Source organism: Ambystoma mexicanum, chromosome 2q (assembly GCF_040938575.1).
Source record: "Ambystoma mexicanum isolate Mex_15411 chromosome 2q, UKY_AmexF1_1, whole genome shotgun sequence".
NCBI lineage: Eukaryota > Metazoa > Chordata > Amphibia > Caudata > Ambystomatidae > Ambystoma > Ambystoma mexicanum.
This window is the reverse complement of record NC_090924.1, coordinates 1,208,537,337-1,208,553,997: the sequence shown is the minus strand read 5'-3', so window position 1 is coordinate 1,208,553,997 and position 16,661 is coordinate 1,208,537,337.

The following is a 16,661-nucleotide window of genomic DNA, read 5'->3' as shown; positions in this document are numbered from 1 at the left end:
TGAGCTTGTACTTAGTTTAAAGCAGCATAAACCTGTCAGATTAAATATTCAGAAACATATTGATATGAATATTTTTCACTTACCTTGTAGACCACCTTGGAGTTTGAAGACATTTTATGAATACGCCTTATTGCACTTTAATTTTTCTCCTGAAGAAGGGATAGATACTTCCGGTAACACGTTGAACTCAAAAAATATTTTGATACTGTCATACACATTATTGTATTAAAAATATAAAAACATTCTCGGTTGTAAAAAGATTGTGAAGTTGAACAACAGATTTGGAGTATTTCCATGAATGATATAATCAATATCAAGAAGAGATTGTACCACATGATAAACTTAACTAAATACTGACTGGTTGTTGTTACCAGTACAAGCATGTGCAGGGGACGGGAGTGTCTGTTAATCTTGGACACTTAATTTTTTCTTGCAATTAGTTTAATGACTTTTAGTGTCAAAGTTGACCTTTTCTCCTCTGCACCCTTAAAACATCTTACAAATTGTTCAGAAAATGTATACTACAATATCAATATTATTTTTTAATCAAGGAGTGCGCCTTTCCTGTTGTATTATTTGGTACTTAGTATAGCCACCTTAAATGTGGGGTGAAACAGTGTCGAGGGATGCACCTTAAACTCAAGTATGTATTTTTTTCAAAAATTAACCTATTGACTAATAAACATGCTACAACCCTAGGATTTAGTGAAGAGGAATCAACACGGATACTTGACTGTAATAAGGACACAGAACGTACAACCACTACATTAGAAAGTCCAGACAAATGAACTCACAATTTAGAAAGACTCATCAGGAGAGAAATCTCCCAAATACTCAATGCCTCAACTTTAGCTCAAAACTACAAGGCAAAATGAATACAAAGGGGATTAGGGATATACCTACGCCGAATCTTGTATAAGAAAAAAACTGAGTTTGTGCAAAGCTGGGAACAGATCTTAAACAAATGCTCATTGCTCCAATATTATTAACTATTGAAGAACTGGCCAAGTCACTCTGCAAGATAGTTTCAGGCTTGGTCCCTGATAGCCCCAACTCCTGATCACCCCACTCCCTTTCCTCCTCCTCACCTGTAGTCTCTGGTTCCTGTCTTTCCCCGAACCTCGTCTGCCATAAGGCTTTTTTTTTGGAGTGCAGGTAGGGTCTGCCGCGGGAGGAAGCCTCTCTGACCCTTGGACAAGAGGTCTAGGAGGGGCCCCACTTCCGTGACAGACTGGTCAGGGGAAAAAGCCACAAGGCATAAAAAACCCCTCTTCAAACAGCAGCTCACAGGTCTTTCTTCAGATGGTAGCTTGATGAGGAGGTTCAGTGGAGGTGCGGAAGGATCCAGAATGAGAGAACACTGGAAGGACCTACGGGTGAGCACTGGACGAAGGAAAGGCAAAGGGAAAGAAATGTTGAATGGGAAAAGGAGGAAGGAGCGGAATGGCTCGAGGCTGGAGAGAGAGAGAGAAAAACGAGAAGGGGAGAGCAGCAGGGCGAGCGCGGAAGGGAGCGCTGCACAAGCGAAAGGAGAATACAGAGGAGTAGCGACCGTGAGGTCGGAACAGAAGGGAAAACAGCGTATCAACCCGAAAGCCTAGATGCGAATGTTGCAATGTGTAGGCTTCCAGGTTGAGCGCAAGGAGAAAGACTTCCGACGGCATTGCCTGGGATGCCTAGACCGTCACTGTGTGGTGCGTGGGAACGTGGCGGCCTAATCAATGGCAGCCCAAATGCTAACGGGGCCATATCCGCCAGCTCCCATGGCGTGTGACAGATAGATGAAGAAATTACTGAGCTTAAAGAACAACTAAGTATACTATTATCTACAGAAGACCTATCAAAAATATTAGAAGATACCAATAGAAAACTTGGCTGATATAAAAAAGACATTGAACAAAGAAAAATCAGCAAGTTTAGGGGGGACACTATAGATTATTCGAAAGATTTAGTTTTCACATAGCGGGATTTCTATCGCCAAAACAAACCACCAAATAGACAACAATTCCAACCAAGACAACCCAACAATCCTGGGACAGAAACCGTCCCATCGAGTGATACATCAGGGAGTAGTGGGACACTCCAAATCAACAATCTGACAGTAGAGAATAAAGATACAGACCTTCCAACACCTCAAGGACCATCATCCTCCATTGTACCCCTTTTTTAGGTGTAGAAAACAAAGAGAGGACACAAGAAGTTAGAGGAACATAAAGAAGATCACAAGCTAGCCGTTAACATCTCGAATAAGAGATTCTCAAAACAAGAACTAGACCTACTACGGTTAGGTCTCTTGTTTTTACCAAGAAATAACACAACTTTATTTGAAGAACATGTCAACATGTTCAAATTGACAAGGAAAATGCGATTACAAATCTGATTTGACTCTACACCACCTTTCGAAGAAAGATCTAGAACTTTTCATTACCGGGATATTAGACCGAAGAGTACCTTCAATGCCTATGTGCAGAATTCAGGACTTGATCTCTTTGAGGACTCTAGGCTAAATGACCTCAAACGTATAAAATACACAGAGGGAAGGACACATCAACAGAGACTGCTACGACAAATGGCCAATGACACCACTATCACAATCAAGGCAAGTGATAAAGGAGGCGCTACAGTAATAATGGGCAACACATTTATCAACCAGAGCTGTCTGTCTCTTTTGAATGACAAAGATACCTATCTCCAATTAGAATATGACCCCACCAATGAAATCAAAGAACTGATTGAACTAGTCCTTACACAGGCTCTAGAAGAAGAATGGATTAATGAGAAAACAAATGAGTATCTATTCAATAAACATGCAATCATGCCAGCATTTTATGGCCTTCCCATGATTTACAAAAATCTGAAATTCCCACCATTATGTCCTATCGTGGTGGCAACCAATAGCATCTTTCATCCTATGGCTAAATATATGGATAAGATACTACAACCAATAGTTCAAAAATCAACAACATACTTAAGTGAGACCAGATTGGACTATTGAAAGGATTTGGGCCACACAGCTGGTTTTCTTATCCAGGTAAGTTTTTTAATATAAATGGGCTCACCAGAGCCAACATACAGGTACCAGTCAACTGTTAATACTGCAGCGTTCTAGTTTCACGAGCCTGCATGGTACTTCCAGCTCAGCTCGTGAAACTGGAATGCAAAGCATATCTCCCTCCCCCCGAAATAATAATAAAAATAAAAACTAAAACCCAAAGAAATAGAATTAAAAAACAACATAAGAAAATAGCATATACTAAACTAACAATAACAAATGAAACACAGCAGCGAGAGTTTTCACTGAACATAATCTCTCAACCAACTTGGTTTGCTTGCAAGTCTCTTTGAGATATCACTACCACTCACTTTACAACTTGTACTTTCACTTTCCCTGACATCGAGCCTGATTTAATCATCCACCCCAGACTCATTGTTGCTATCATCCTCCTCAAGTTTGATTTGCTCATCACTCACTCCCTGATCTCTCTTACATTCTCCATCCTTCACTGTCTTAGCTCTTGCCAACCTGCCCTGAAACCACAGTTTCTCACCTTCCAAGATGACAACACTTCCACGCACAGCAGCAATCTTCTTAAGTCCCTACCCTTGAGTGACACAAAAGGACACATTTTAGTAACAGAATGAGAGCTAGTCATTTAACTCCACATCATGTGATTTAATACATCTCTCCAGGGCTGTCCCGTACACATCACAAGTTGAATACCTCCCGTGATATATCTGTTGACCCTCTCAACCAAACCATTTGCCCTGAGATGATAAAGTGCAGTCCTAATGTGTGTAATGCCATAACCCTCTAAAAATGTCCCCATAAACTGGGAAACAAACTGAACACAATTGTCAGACACTAACTACAAAGTGATGGATTAGATGCCTTGGAATGGGCACTTCTGAAAGAAGATTATGTACAATCTAACAACATTTTTATAATTGAGCTGGCTAAAATTATTCTACGTAATAATTTCTTTTGATTTCCAAAAATACATTACCTAGAAATCTCAGGAACTTCGATGGGTTTGTCAATGGCTCCTGCTTATGCACACCTATTCATGTATGAGTTTGAGCCAAAATATATTCTGGACGATCAACAATGAAAAACCAAACTGAGCTTGTAGAAACCCTATTTAGATGAAATCGTTGGCATCTGGAAAGGTCCCAAAGAGGAACTAGATATGTTTTTGGACTACTTAAGCAACCTACATCCACGCAATAAATGTACCATGCAGATTGGATCAGCAAGCATCCATTTCCTCGATGTAATGATCACGCCAATTGGAAATACTTTGACTACCTCCATGCATCAGAAACCAATAGATTTCAACAATACATTACATTATTCAAGTTTACATCTGGATCATTTGAAGTACAACTTACCCTGAAGTAAATTCCTAAGAATAAAGGAGAATGAACACAGAATTCCAGTGATACCATACAAGTATAAACAACATGACCAAGAGGTTTTAAAAGAGGCTACCCAGATCACACACTGGAGAATGCTAAAAATAGTAGGTCAGAAAAATCAAGAGATAATCTCTTAACACTAAATTATTCCCCAAACCTCCCATGATTGCTTACACTAGAGGGAGAATATTTAAGGATAATATGGGCAAAGCAGAAAGAAATGTCCAGAATAAACCAAAATTCCTGAACAAACCCCACCAAGAGGAGGTGATATACATACAATGTTAACATAGAGAGAATTATTTTGGATACACAAGTTGGATGCAATGGCCCCTATGGGTCTTAATGAAGAATATTCATTACCAGCATTCTCATACATGCACCAGCTAAACATCTTTACCTTTATAAAAATGTTACTTATTACTCTACTGTTCCATTGGACATCTAGTGTAAATCTACTTCTTAACTTTTTCGGACTCATAGGAAGCAAACTTATAATGTTGCACTTAAACACATTCCTCTGTTTTTAAACACAGAATGCCTTAACATTTCTGGTATACTACAAAATGGGAGGAAGCACGTTCCATGCAAATCCCCGATAGGGTAAGAATCGATGGCATGATTTTTTCATATCCTCATAGATGACACCATAACCGGGGAACTGAACACAGGGTGCCACAAGATATGTACAACACTTTTTTCAATTGGACATTTGTCAGCGAACCGGTACATTTTACTATACACATCTTTTATCATTATAATTTCACTTATGAAGGCCTTAGAGAGACCTTATATCTACCAATTTTTACTTTACTTATATAGAAATGGGTAGACTGAATCAAAACAGACTATTTTATTCAACTAAAGATGTTTTTGAAACAGCCCAAAACAAATGTGAATTTGTGAGCTTGTACTTAGTTTAAAGCAGCATAAACCTGTCAGATTCAATACTCAGAAACATACTAATATGAATATTTTTCACTTACCTTGTGGACCACGTTGGAGTTTGAAGACATTTTATGAATACGCCTTATTGCACTTTAATTTGCTCCCGAAGAAGGGATATAAACTTCCCAAAAACGCGTTGATCTAAAAAAATATCTTTTTTATGAGTTTATTGCACTGGTACTGGTGTACACATGATTGTATTAAAATGTAAAAATATTCTCTGTTGTAAAAAGATTGTGAAGCTTTAAAACAGATTTTGGAGTATTTGCATGAATGATATAACCAATATCAAGAAGAGATTGTACAACATGATAAACATACCTAATTACTTACTGGTTTTTACCAGTACAAGCGTGTGCAGGGGATGGAAGTGTCTGTTAATCTTGGACACTTTATTTTTACTTGAAATTAGTTTAACGACTTTTAGTGTAAAAGTCATCCTTTTCTCCTGTGCACCCTTAAAACATCTTGCAAATTGTTCAGAAGATTTACAGTAAAATATCAATATTATTTTTTAATCAAGGAGTGCGCCCATCCTGTTGTATTATTTAGCAGACATGCAAGTCCCTAGCTGCCATCGGCAGATGAGGACATGAACACACTTGATGTGCTTTCCAAGGTATTCCTCGTAGCAGGGGTACAGGTGAATTGGGGATAGAGCTGCATCACCTCAGCACATTGACATATTGGATTTGGTGTCTCTGCTCCATTCAGTCCTGAATTGTGCACATGGCATTGGCCTTCAACAAAAGATGGGTCTTCCAAGCAAAAAAAAACCTTGATGTATATCTGCTGGGATTTAATGGGTGCTCCTTCTCCTCAGAGGGGGACTACTTCGACTGTACCACCAGAAACCATCAATCCAACATTTCCACTGGGGAATTAATTGTGCAGGTTTGGTGACCTGGTCGCAAGCAGAAGCTGACAGGTATGGTGACATGAGCACAGTTACATCATGATTAAGCAGTAGCTTCATATTTTGATAGTTTACATCATGCAGACCAGGAGATCGGGGTATGAGAAACAGTATATGTCAATGTAAAATTAGCCCATGTGACTACAAGGTACATTGCTTCCAACTATCCAATACAAAGATATCTTGTACTTTAAAGACCCCGACACAAGTCTCCTTATACTATAAAACCAGGAGGCCAACTTAGTAACCCCTGGATCAACTAGCAAAAACGTTATACTTTGGATGAATTGGATATGTAGTTCATGTCAACAATGAATTGTAATGAAAACAAGATTTTGATTAAGGTTCAAAAAGATGTATGAGATTTGATGTACACTTGAACTGAATTGTTGTTTTGTTTTTCGTCTTTCTCACTAATTAGATTTTTTGATTAAGGCTCAAGAAGATGTATGTGATTTAATTTACACTTGAACTGAATCGTTTTTTTTTCTTATATCTCACCAATTTCACATGACACAGTATAATTCTTGTATTGTATGTGTTTTTTTTCAATTTGTTCTCCTTTTTAATTACTATATTATCTTTCTATTTATACCAAATATTAAAAGCATATTTGATTTTTTCTTTGAGTTTCGTATTCCTCATATGATTGATGTTTCACTTGTACGAGTAACGTGAGTGGTCACCTTCAGATGCTTTGTCCAAAAATTGCCACAAAAAAGGAGTTAGGACAAGGAAGGAACATTACCCGACATCCACAAGCTAATGGAGTGTCGTGACCCAGTTAATTCAAATTTCTTCTCACTTTTGAGATCCAGATAGGGGCACACATTTTTTTGATGAATCTCCAACTATCCTTGCACTTTCCGAGGATGTATGTGATTACTGTGACCACCAGAAGTCTGACAGCTGTAAAATGCGGATTTTTTTCAAAAAAAATTTCAACCACATTTACACCACATACATATGCGGGGGGAGACACCCTGAAGCCCCCCATAGTAGTTTTATATCCCATACCCCCCTCTCACATATATATGTGGTGTAAGGGGGGATCGGGAAAAAAAAAGCTCAGAGTTCTGGAGGCAACATTTTGGTATATTTCCTTTACTGAAATTGTAACAATGATGCATCAATTCTACTGAAGAAGCTGAACAGCACGCTTATCACCTTCTGGGTTCTGTGTGGTATTCCTGAAATTCTATTCTGTTTCATACGGCACTGAACCAGAATTGTCTTGTTGCTATAGCAGCTAAGAGTTATGTGTGCTCAGCAGCAAGGCACTGTTGTACTTGATTTGCATGAAAAGAGTTGTGTTCCAGAGTGCAAGGGAACACAAGAGGACATGCATTTACCAGTTGGTGAGGTAGCAGTCTCATGAAATGCTGAAGGATTTTGAGATGCCTACTGAGGTGGCCCGTAACTTACTCAAGAACGTTAGAGCCAAGCTCTATACAAAGGATATTGCTCTGAATACCTTCAGTTATTGAGATACCTTACATAAGTACTGTGAGGAAAATGAGCGGGTGTAGGCTTCATGAAGAATTGGGGATGCACAGAATAGTGCTTGTACTAGGATGAAGTAGATTGGGTTTAGGCTTAATGTACATTTGAGGGTTGCAGATTTTGGGATTTGCTTGAGCGCGTAATGGTGGGTGATGGCATAGTGTGTAATTTTAAGTGGGATGAATATGTGCAGATTTGGGGGGTTACTGGGACGAGGAATGTTTGGTGTTGGCGTAATGTGAATTTAGAGGGTGCAGATTGGTGGAGGTACTGTGATGAAGATGTGTTGGATTGAGAAGTAACAGTGATACTTGTAAGTAATCTGAGATTCATTTTTAACATTAGCTTGCCCAATGATTTCGGCGCAAACCTCTTTGACAGTGCAATCTTGTTTTATGCTGGGGGTATATTATATGTGTGTCTCGGGCTAAAGGTTTTACTTAGCACTGCATGCTTCTGCATGTTGTTTTTTCTTGAATTAGCTAAATTCACTGTTTATTTGCACGGTACAATCTTAGCGCACACGCTAACACTTTTGCGTGTCGTTTCAGCTTTTTTGTAAAATAAGCCTTACATCTAGTAATCTGATATTTGTACTGGTTACTTGCTTGTCAATTAAAAACCTACATTTCAGCAACTGGATGCCATAAAAAAAAAACTTTTCACGTGGTACCTACTACATCCATTTGCTGGGGTGCATGTTTCTGTACATCTCTTGAACTGCTGTGATGAAAGATTAAACTATGAATTTTGGTCTCCCTAGGCACTGCCCTCTTCCAATCTGCAGACAGCATCCATGATACTCACTTTCCATCCCATCTTGACTCTCTTTCCCATGCTACAGATCCACTTAGTTGTCTTAGTTCACCAATTTTTCTGTAGCAGCATATTGCTACTGCTACAAAGTGATCTTTGTATGTGCCTATTTTCACCCAGGTGTTCCAGGTGAGTGTTGTGTTGCAAGGGCCCTCCTGGGATTTGTTTCTGATTTTGAAAAAAGTTGTTTGAGCCCCCCAGAACCACGTGCAGTCCAGCTTACCCCTGACCCTCTCCTTCATTCCAATTTCCCTCCCCTACCCTCCTCCAGCCTTCCAGCCCTCCCCCTCCAGAGATAGGCAGCTTCTGTTGTCCATGCTTGGCCTGGTTGCCGGCGCCTATTTTCACCCAGGCATCCCAGGTGAGTTTTGTGTTGCAAGGACCCTCCTGTACCTTGTTTCTGATTTTTAGAAAAGTAGTGCAGACCTGCTTCCCACATCCCTCTCCTTCATTCCAATTTCTCTCCTCCTGCCTCCCAGCCCTCCCACTCCCCTGACAGGCTGCTTCTGCCTTCCATGGTTGGCCTGGTCGCCGGCACTGCTTGCGCGTGCCTATTTTCACCCAGGCGTCCCTGGTGAGTGTTGTGTTGCAAGGACTCACTCTCCTGGGACTTGTTTATGATTTTTTTTTAAAGTTTTTTTGAGCCCCCCCACAGGCCTGCGAGCAGTCCAGCTTTCCCCAAACAGTTTCCTTTGTTCCAATTTCCCTCCACCACCCACCTCCCACCTCTCAGCCCCCCCTGCCCTGATATGCCAGATCACTGGTCATCACTAAACTTCCCAGGGCAGCCCTCTGCCCGTCTGCCCCTGCGGCTAAGGGCCCCTAGGCAAAGGGTGGCTCCTACAGAGGTGGCTCCAGCTAGTGTCTGCAGGTGTCAGCAGGGGAAGCCAGTGGCCAGATGTCAACCAGCAGTGACTATTAAGGTAGGAGTTGCCTGGGTGAGTAATAGATCAATCACTGTACCCTGAAAACTCTGCCATATTGCATACTTACCTTCACTAGAATAATACTGTGATTATTAGCATGTCCCACGCTGGAATAGTGTTTTGATTATTGCCGTGCATCGCACCCTCAGAGACTCAGTGACATGTCCATGAGTCGCATCTATAGAATGCCACACTTGAATAGTAATGCTGATTCGTAGCCTGTGCCACATTGAGATAACACTATGGTTATTGCCCAAATGTATACTGAAGTGTGAAACTTAGGCCTTTCTCCCACCATACAGGACTCTCAGATGTTGGTGTGTGTTCTCCCATACCTATTCTGCATTGTGAAAGTAGTGCTGTCTTTGGTTTTTGCCTTCTTAGAAAAGTGTTCATCTAGCAAAATCTACTATTGTCTGAGCTCTTGTCGTTTTGTCCAATTGTCTACTATTGTCTCTTTTCTCTATGCCTTGTCTGCTTGTGCCCCTTCCTGTGTCCTTCCCTAGTGTTCTCCCCTCCCCCATTCCTCTGCTCTCCTCTCCCCACCTACTCTATGGTGATCTCTGTCTCTCCTATCTTGTGTAACTGCTTCTCTATCGACTATCCTGCTCTCCTCACCAAGTCTGGTAGGAAGAAGTTCAAAAAGGATATCCTGGTATCCAACCCAGGCCTCCCTATCGCTGACACTTATACCAGTGCTTTCTCCAGACAAACCCTCACTGACATCCTCTAAGTCATTCCCTCACCAGACCTATGGACTCTTCACATGGTCTCTGTGCTTTCTCCTTTCTCTTCTTCTCCCATTAAGGGTGGCACCCAATGGGAGGCTCTCCTAGCCTCCTTCCCCTCCTCTAAGGTCATCATTAATGTTTACTTTAATGATACCATCTTGGTCCAAGGCCCTCAGCCAACCTTCTCCTCTTTGATCGATGCCTCCCGTGTCTCATCAATTTCCTATTTTCTCCTGCTTTCCCCTCTCTTCCCTCCATGGCTTCCTTGCCTCCCCCTGTGGTCTCCTCCTTGGCTACCTTGCCCTCTCCTCCTTCCTCTTCTGCCTCCTCTCAGGCTTCTTCTACACCTCCGCAGGGCGTACCTCTGATTTGTACCCCTACCCAGAAGCCTTTCAAGGATGGCAAACTTCTCCATATTGCCACTATCAACTCTCGCTCAGCTGTAAAACACTCCTCTGACATCTGCCACCTCCTGGAAGAACTTGATCTTTATTTCCTTGCTCTCTCCGAGGCATGGTTCACTGCCAGCTCTGTCATGAGCTTTGACACACTCCTCCCTGATGGCTACAAGATCCTCTCTGTGCCCAGGTCCAATCGCTCCAGAGGGAGTGTAGCCCTGATTTTCCCTGAGTAGATACCTGCCCTGTCATTCCTACGCAGGCCTACTCCTCTTTTCAATGCATCGTCTGCAGACTCTCTCTCTCTCCTAGCCATTCTCTCGCTGTGGCTAACATCGATTGGCCACCTGCTCAGATCTCTTCCTTCCGCTCTGAGTGGGTGGCCCTCTCCTCTTCCCTCCTGGTCTCGACCACTTAACACCTCCTTCTTGGTGACTTTAACATCCTGTCTTTCCTCTGGACTCTTTCGCGACCTCTGCAACTCTCTCTCACTCTCTATCCTCCCCTTTGTCCCGACTTTTGCCACCACTATCCCCCCACCCCCTTCGGCTGATTGACACCCTGACACAGCCATTTCTATGCTCTACTCTGCTAGCTCTAATACTCTTGATGCTCTTGCCCCTGTCATGAGGATACGCTTTAAGCGTAAATCCAAGTGCAACTCCTGGTATGACTCAGACCTTGTCACCCTTAAACGCAAATGCAGGGTGGCTGAGAGGAAATGGCGTGCTTCCTGTACATCCTCTGACAAACTGGCCTTGCGCCAGCTCCAAAGGCAATACCGGCTCACAGTCCACACCAACAAGAGAGCCCTCATCCAAGCTCGCATCTCTGCAGCATCCAACAACTCAGCCAAACTCTTTAACATTTGCAAAGAGCTGGCCAATCCTGCTACAGTCACTACCTCTCATGTCTCTGCCCAGGCCCTCTGCATGGCCCTGGCTTCTCATTTCATCTCTAAAACTCAGGACATCCTGTCCTCTCTCTCTTCCTCTCCTCCTCCTCCCTCTATTCCTCGCTCTTCCTCTGGCCTGCTGTGTCCACCTCTCCTCCCTCCTTCTCTGCGTTCTCCACAGACGAGGTTTCTAGACAAGTCCGATCTATGAAAGTCTCGTCAAAACACGTTCTCCCCTGTTCCTCGAAAACCATCAAGGACCACATTGACACTCTGGCTCCCGCTTTGGATGACTTTTGCAACCACTCCTTCGCCACTGGAGTTCTTCCCTTCCCGCCTGAAGAACTCCGTTGTGCACCCTCTTCTTAAGAAACCCTCAGCCGACCCCTCCTGCCTGGCTAACTACCTCCCAATCTCCATCACTCCTTTCCTGGGCAAACTCCTTGAAAAGAGGGCAATCTCCCAGCTTAATCTTCACACTGAATCGGTTGGTTATCTCCATGATGTCAAGGGTTTTGACCCATTTTGAATCAATAGACTGGGTAGATGTGGGGATGAGCTGTCGCCGCCCATTATTCTAACCCAGAAAAAAATAAATCAATAGACTGGGTGGATGTGTGGATGAGCTATCGCCGCCCACATTCACGCCAGAATAGGGGAACTGCGCAGCTGGCACAAGACCACTCCAAAGATATAACCTTCTTGTGGGGGGTTCCACATCACCACTCTACTGTAAGGATGCCATCAAAAAAATGTTAAGCAAGGGTCCTATACTATAAAGCAAAAGACCACTCTATTGAAATGCAGTAATTCAAGACAACTCAAAAATGGATGCAGTACCGACAAATTCCCCAAGGTGGCGGTAGCGGTCTAAACTCTGACAGGGAAACTGTATTTAGGAGTTGCAAGAGCAGCATGAACTTCAAAGCTTGTTAGTTAATTGAAAATCTAGCCACCTGCTGTTCCCAGAGGCCAAGAGGCTGGGAAACCTTAACACCTCAGAGATTCCACACTGGGAGGCAGGATATCACATGGCCCTGTTGATTGATTGAGGAGAGACTTCCAGGCAGCCTGCTGGAGCCCACACAAAAGGCTCTTTCTGTTGAATGGGGTATGTTAATTTTGAGTGTTTCCTGTCAACAGCCCTCTGCCAGCAAGGAGAGACATGTGATCACTGACCCACCCAGACTCCTGGAGGCGGACCCAAACACTTGCGGGGGTTGAATTGCAACAACTATATATTTTATAGAAACAATGATAATTTATTGTAACCAAATGACAGGAATGTACAACTTTGAGAGTCTTAGTTTGAAAAATGCCCTCACGAGTCCAAACTCCAATTTTTACCATGTTTTGGGGCAAAAACCCACTAATTAGGATTATTGTAGACAATGTGTTTAAACTAGAAACATGGAAAGTTAATGGGATATATGTGGAAGGGAAATGTACCTTTGTATAATTTTTGATGAAAAACCAATGTTGCAAAACCCACTAAAATCGAAAATAAGTAGCCATTTTTGAATGCAAGCTCCTAGAAACGCCAGAGTCGGGACAGGGACTATCTTTAGTAATATATGATGTGTGTATGTGATGTCAAACAACTGTGTACCTGGGAAATATGTATTTGGATCAGGAATAGATTTGTGTGCACATTGACCAGGGGAGTGTCATTTCTGCAGGTCATAAAAATGACATCACTCTGACACACTATCCCTTCCCAAATCAGGGACCAAAGAATCTATTGACCTATCAAATCAAGAGAGGGGCAGGCTTAGGGATGCTAGCCTTTCCACCCACTTTCCAAAACACATAAAAAGAGACTGCTGGGACAGGTAGAGACAGTCAATTCCATTTTCTGCGGGATGCTCTGACTCCAGACTTCACATCCATCAATCTCCAAAGACCAGAACTTTACTTCAGAACTTAAAGCAAGGGCCTAAACCCACAAACTGAGAACTCTTCTCAGCAGGCCTCAGCATCCTTAAAATCATCTTCAAACAATTCCACAGCCGGGCGAGCTGTCTGAATTCTTTTGCCAAGAACAATTGCCAGAGACCCAGACCGCTGTGAGCAGTACCAGAGACCCAGACCGCTGTGAGCAGAACCGGTGCCTGATTGACCCGCCGAGCAGAGAGAACCGAAGTCCAGTCCGGTTGACCAGAGTACCTAGCAGAACTGTGCAGAATAAAATAATCTAATCCAAACTATTTTAACCTAAGTAGAACAGCCTCCTAGAAATTGTGTCATCTGTCATTTTTAAAGCTGCACAACTGTCACCTGTCAATTCTGCAGCTGCAAGCTGTCACCTGTCATTTTGAGTTTTACTTTAAATCTGAAAATCTACCTTTATTAAATCGTCCGTATCTCTTGAACCGTTTGGGCTAGGAACAAAATTTAACTTTCTACTCCTTATACTTTTTCCGCAATCACGATTTACGCACTCACGAAATTTACAGCGATTTGCGATTTTGGCTCAATTTCTCCACTTGTCAAAATAGCGGCTCCATTCTTTCTTTTGTTAAAATCCGTTTGCAACTTGGTAATAACTCATAGAGCATTGCTAAAGTGAGCCTGAACTAATACCAACACGCATCTCCCACTCACCCTGAATCTCTAGAGGGAATTAAAATCAGTTGGCACATTTTCCCATCCATTGCCATCACATTTAAAAAGCATTTTGGGCCTGTGTTTCAAACTCCTACCTGTTTCCTCTAAGCTTGCTGGGGGGGGAACTGAATTTCGTATGGTATTTGATTGCATTCCTGAAGACTGTGTGCTCACCTTCCATTTCTTACATTGCATAGCGGGGGTGAATTGTCAAGGAAACGTGATTACATTGTCTTTTCTCGAAGCCATATCACGTTATCTTCTGTACTGCATTTTATTCCACCTTGCATTTCCTTGAAACCATCAAGCATTTTCAGCTACCTCATCCTCTACACTACTCCTAATTAACCAAATCAGTGTACCCCTGTAACATTATCCATTGTTGATCACGGTCATATTCTGAAGTGTGATATCAGTTATCAATTTATTTATAAAGTGTGATAGATATATACTGTTGAATTGCCCAAATAAACTTTTTAAATTTGCAAAACAAACCTACTTCTTGGCTCAGTGAGGTCAGGGGGATTCTAAGAGGGGGGTGTATACAAGGGTTGTCATCTAGAGTACTGAACTGGATATAAAAATACATCAATAAGGGTTTTCCTTAGCATCCCAGACTAGGCATTGTCTTAGCTGTAGTGTTGATTGAATATCGCTTACAAAAGTGGGGGCTCGGAGCCGGGATATTCTGGGTTAGGTTTACCACTTGTGCAGATTAATACAGTGTGCCAACTGACCAGATATACATATCCGGTTTGATCACCACGCTGTTTTACAGTGTGAAAGCATCCCTCAAAGGAACGCCCTAAGGAAACGGTCTGTTTTGCAAAATAAATACAAACTTCTGTAAGTCAGGAAGGAACTCAAATTCCAGAATGACAACCTTGGTAGATATGAAAATAGCCAGAGAGCACTTCTTACATAAGGTATTTGTGAGAGGTGAGTGGACTCATCAGGACCAAACGGTCTGGTTGCAGGCAATCGCGCAACAGGTCACTGAAACAGGGTCAGATATATGGGGAGATCAGGGTCCCCCACATGTGGCCCTGAGTGAACTATATATGGCCCCTAAAGCCAAAGATGAACATAATAAGATTGCCAGGATAGCAGCATATTTGTATCTATATATGGGAGCCATGCAGGACAAATGTGCTGAAGGCCAAGATCTGGCAAATAGGCAACAGATGGCGTTAGAAAAGGCCCAATCTGACCTGGTCTCTTCTGAGCAGAGGCTGCAGAGGAGCCAGGAGTCAGAAAATGATAGTAGGCAGTATATCATTAAAATAAAAGAGGACATGGATATCCTGCAACAGGAAAAGACAGACCAGGATACCAGAATTCTAGCTTTGCAGAAGGAGCACCAAGACAGTTTGGACTCCTTACTGCAGAGCCAGAAAAAGCTGGAGCAACAGATCAATTTCAACAGGGCATGCACAGAGCAGGTAGCCACCCTGCAAATCCAACTAGACAGAGAGAAAGAGGAAAGCAATAAATTGATTTTGAAAGACCTGGATACCCAGGCAGAGTTTGATGAAGAACACCAGAAAGATGGTGCCTTCCAAAGGCAAAGGGACGACCTGGCGGCACAGATGCAGGATCTTAGTCAGGAAAGGGATACCTTAGGCCAGGAAGTCTGCCACTGAAAAAGGAAAATGGAAGAAAATCACCTGGCCCTCCAGGGACTGGGTGACCTCCAAAAAGAACACCAGAACTTGTTAGAGCACACCAGGAGGGTGGAGGATGCTCTGGCAAGAAAGGAGCAGGCCAATAGGGACACAGCTCAGGAGGTAACCCTCCTGCAGCAAAGACTGGCCCAGTACTCCAGGACCAATCAGAAGGCACAGAGAGAGAATCAGGCTCTCTGCCAGCACAATGATAGGCTCCAGCAACAGGTAGCGATGCAGGAGAGACTGATAGAGTCTAGTAAGGCCTTAAGTGAGGAACTGAAAGTGCAGGCTCTTGCTTTGCAACAGGAAGCAGGGGCGGATAGAGATGAGGTTCGCTGGGAAAGAGAAACTCCTGAGCATAACCTCAGGAGCCCTAGTACCAGAGGCCTTCATCTCTCCCAGTCCCTGGACTCTGCCACCCCCATGTCCCTTCGCGCACATGAGCCCAGGGCCACAGGGATGGCAGATTACTATCCAGCTAGAAGTATGGGGCTCATAGGCCAGTACCTCCCAGGAATGGATGGGCGGGCATCCGGGTATGGGCACCCAAGCACAGTGCAATTTAGTGGGTAACCCCAGGAGAGTAGGCCCATTAAGGGCACCCTGAAAACCTCTGCCCAGTTAGGCCAGTGGGGGGGATACCCATCAAATCCTGGCAGCAAGGAGGGATCTGAAGACTCCTCTGAGCATTACAGGACACAGTAGACCAGGTCCCCACATTCTGCCATCCATTCCCAGGCTTGCAGAATCCTGAAAAACAGACGGGCACCTCTGGGAGCAGCGCTTCTGAGTCGGAGGATGAATGGACCAGGGTTACCCGAACCAAAAAGGCCAATAA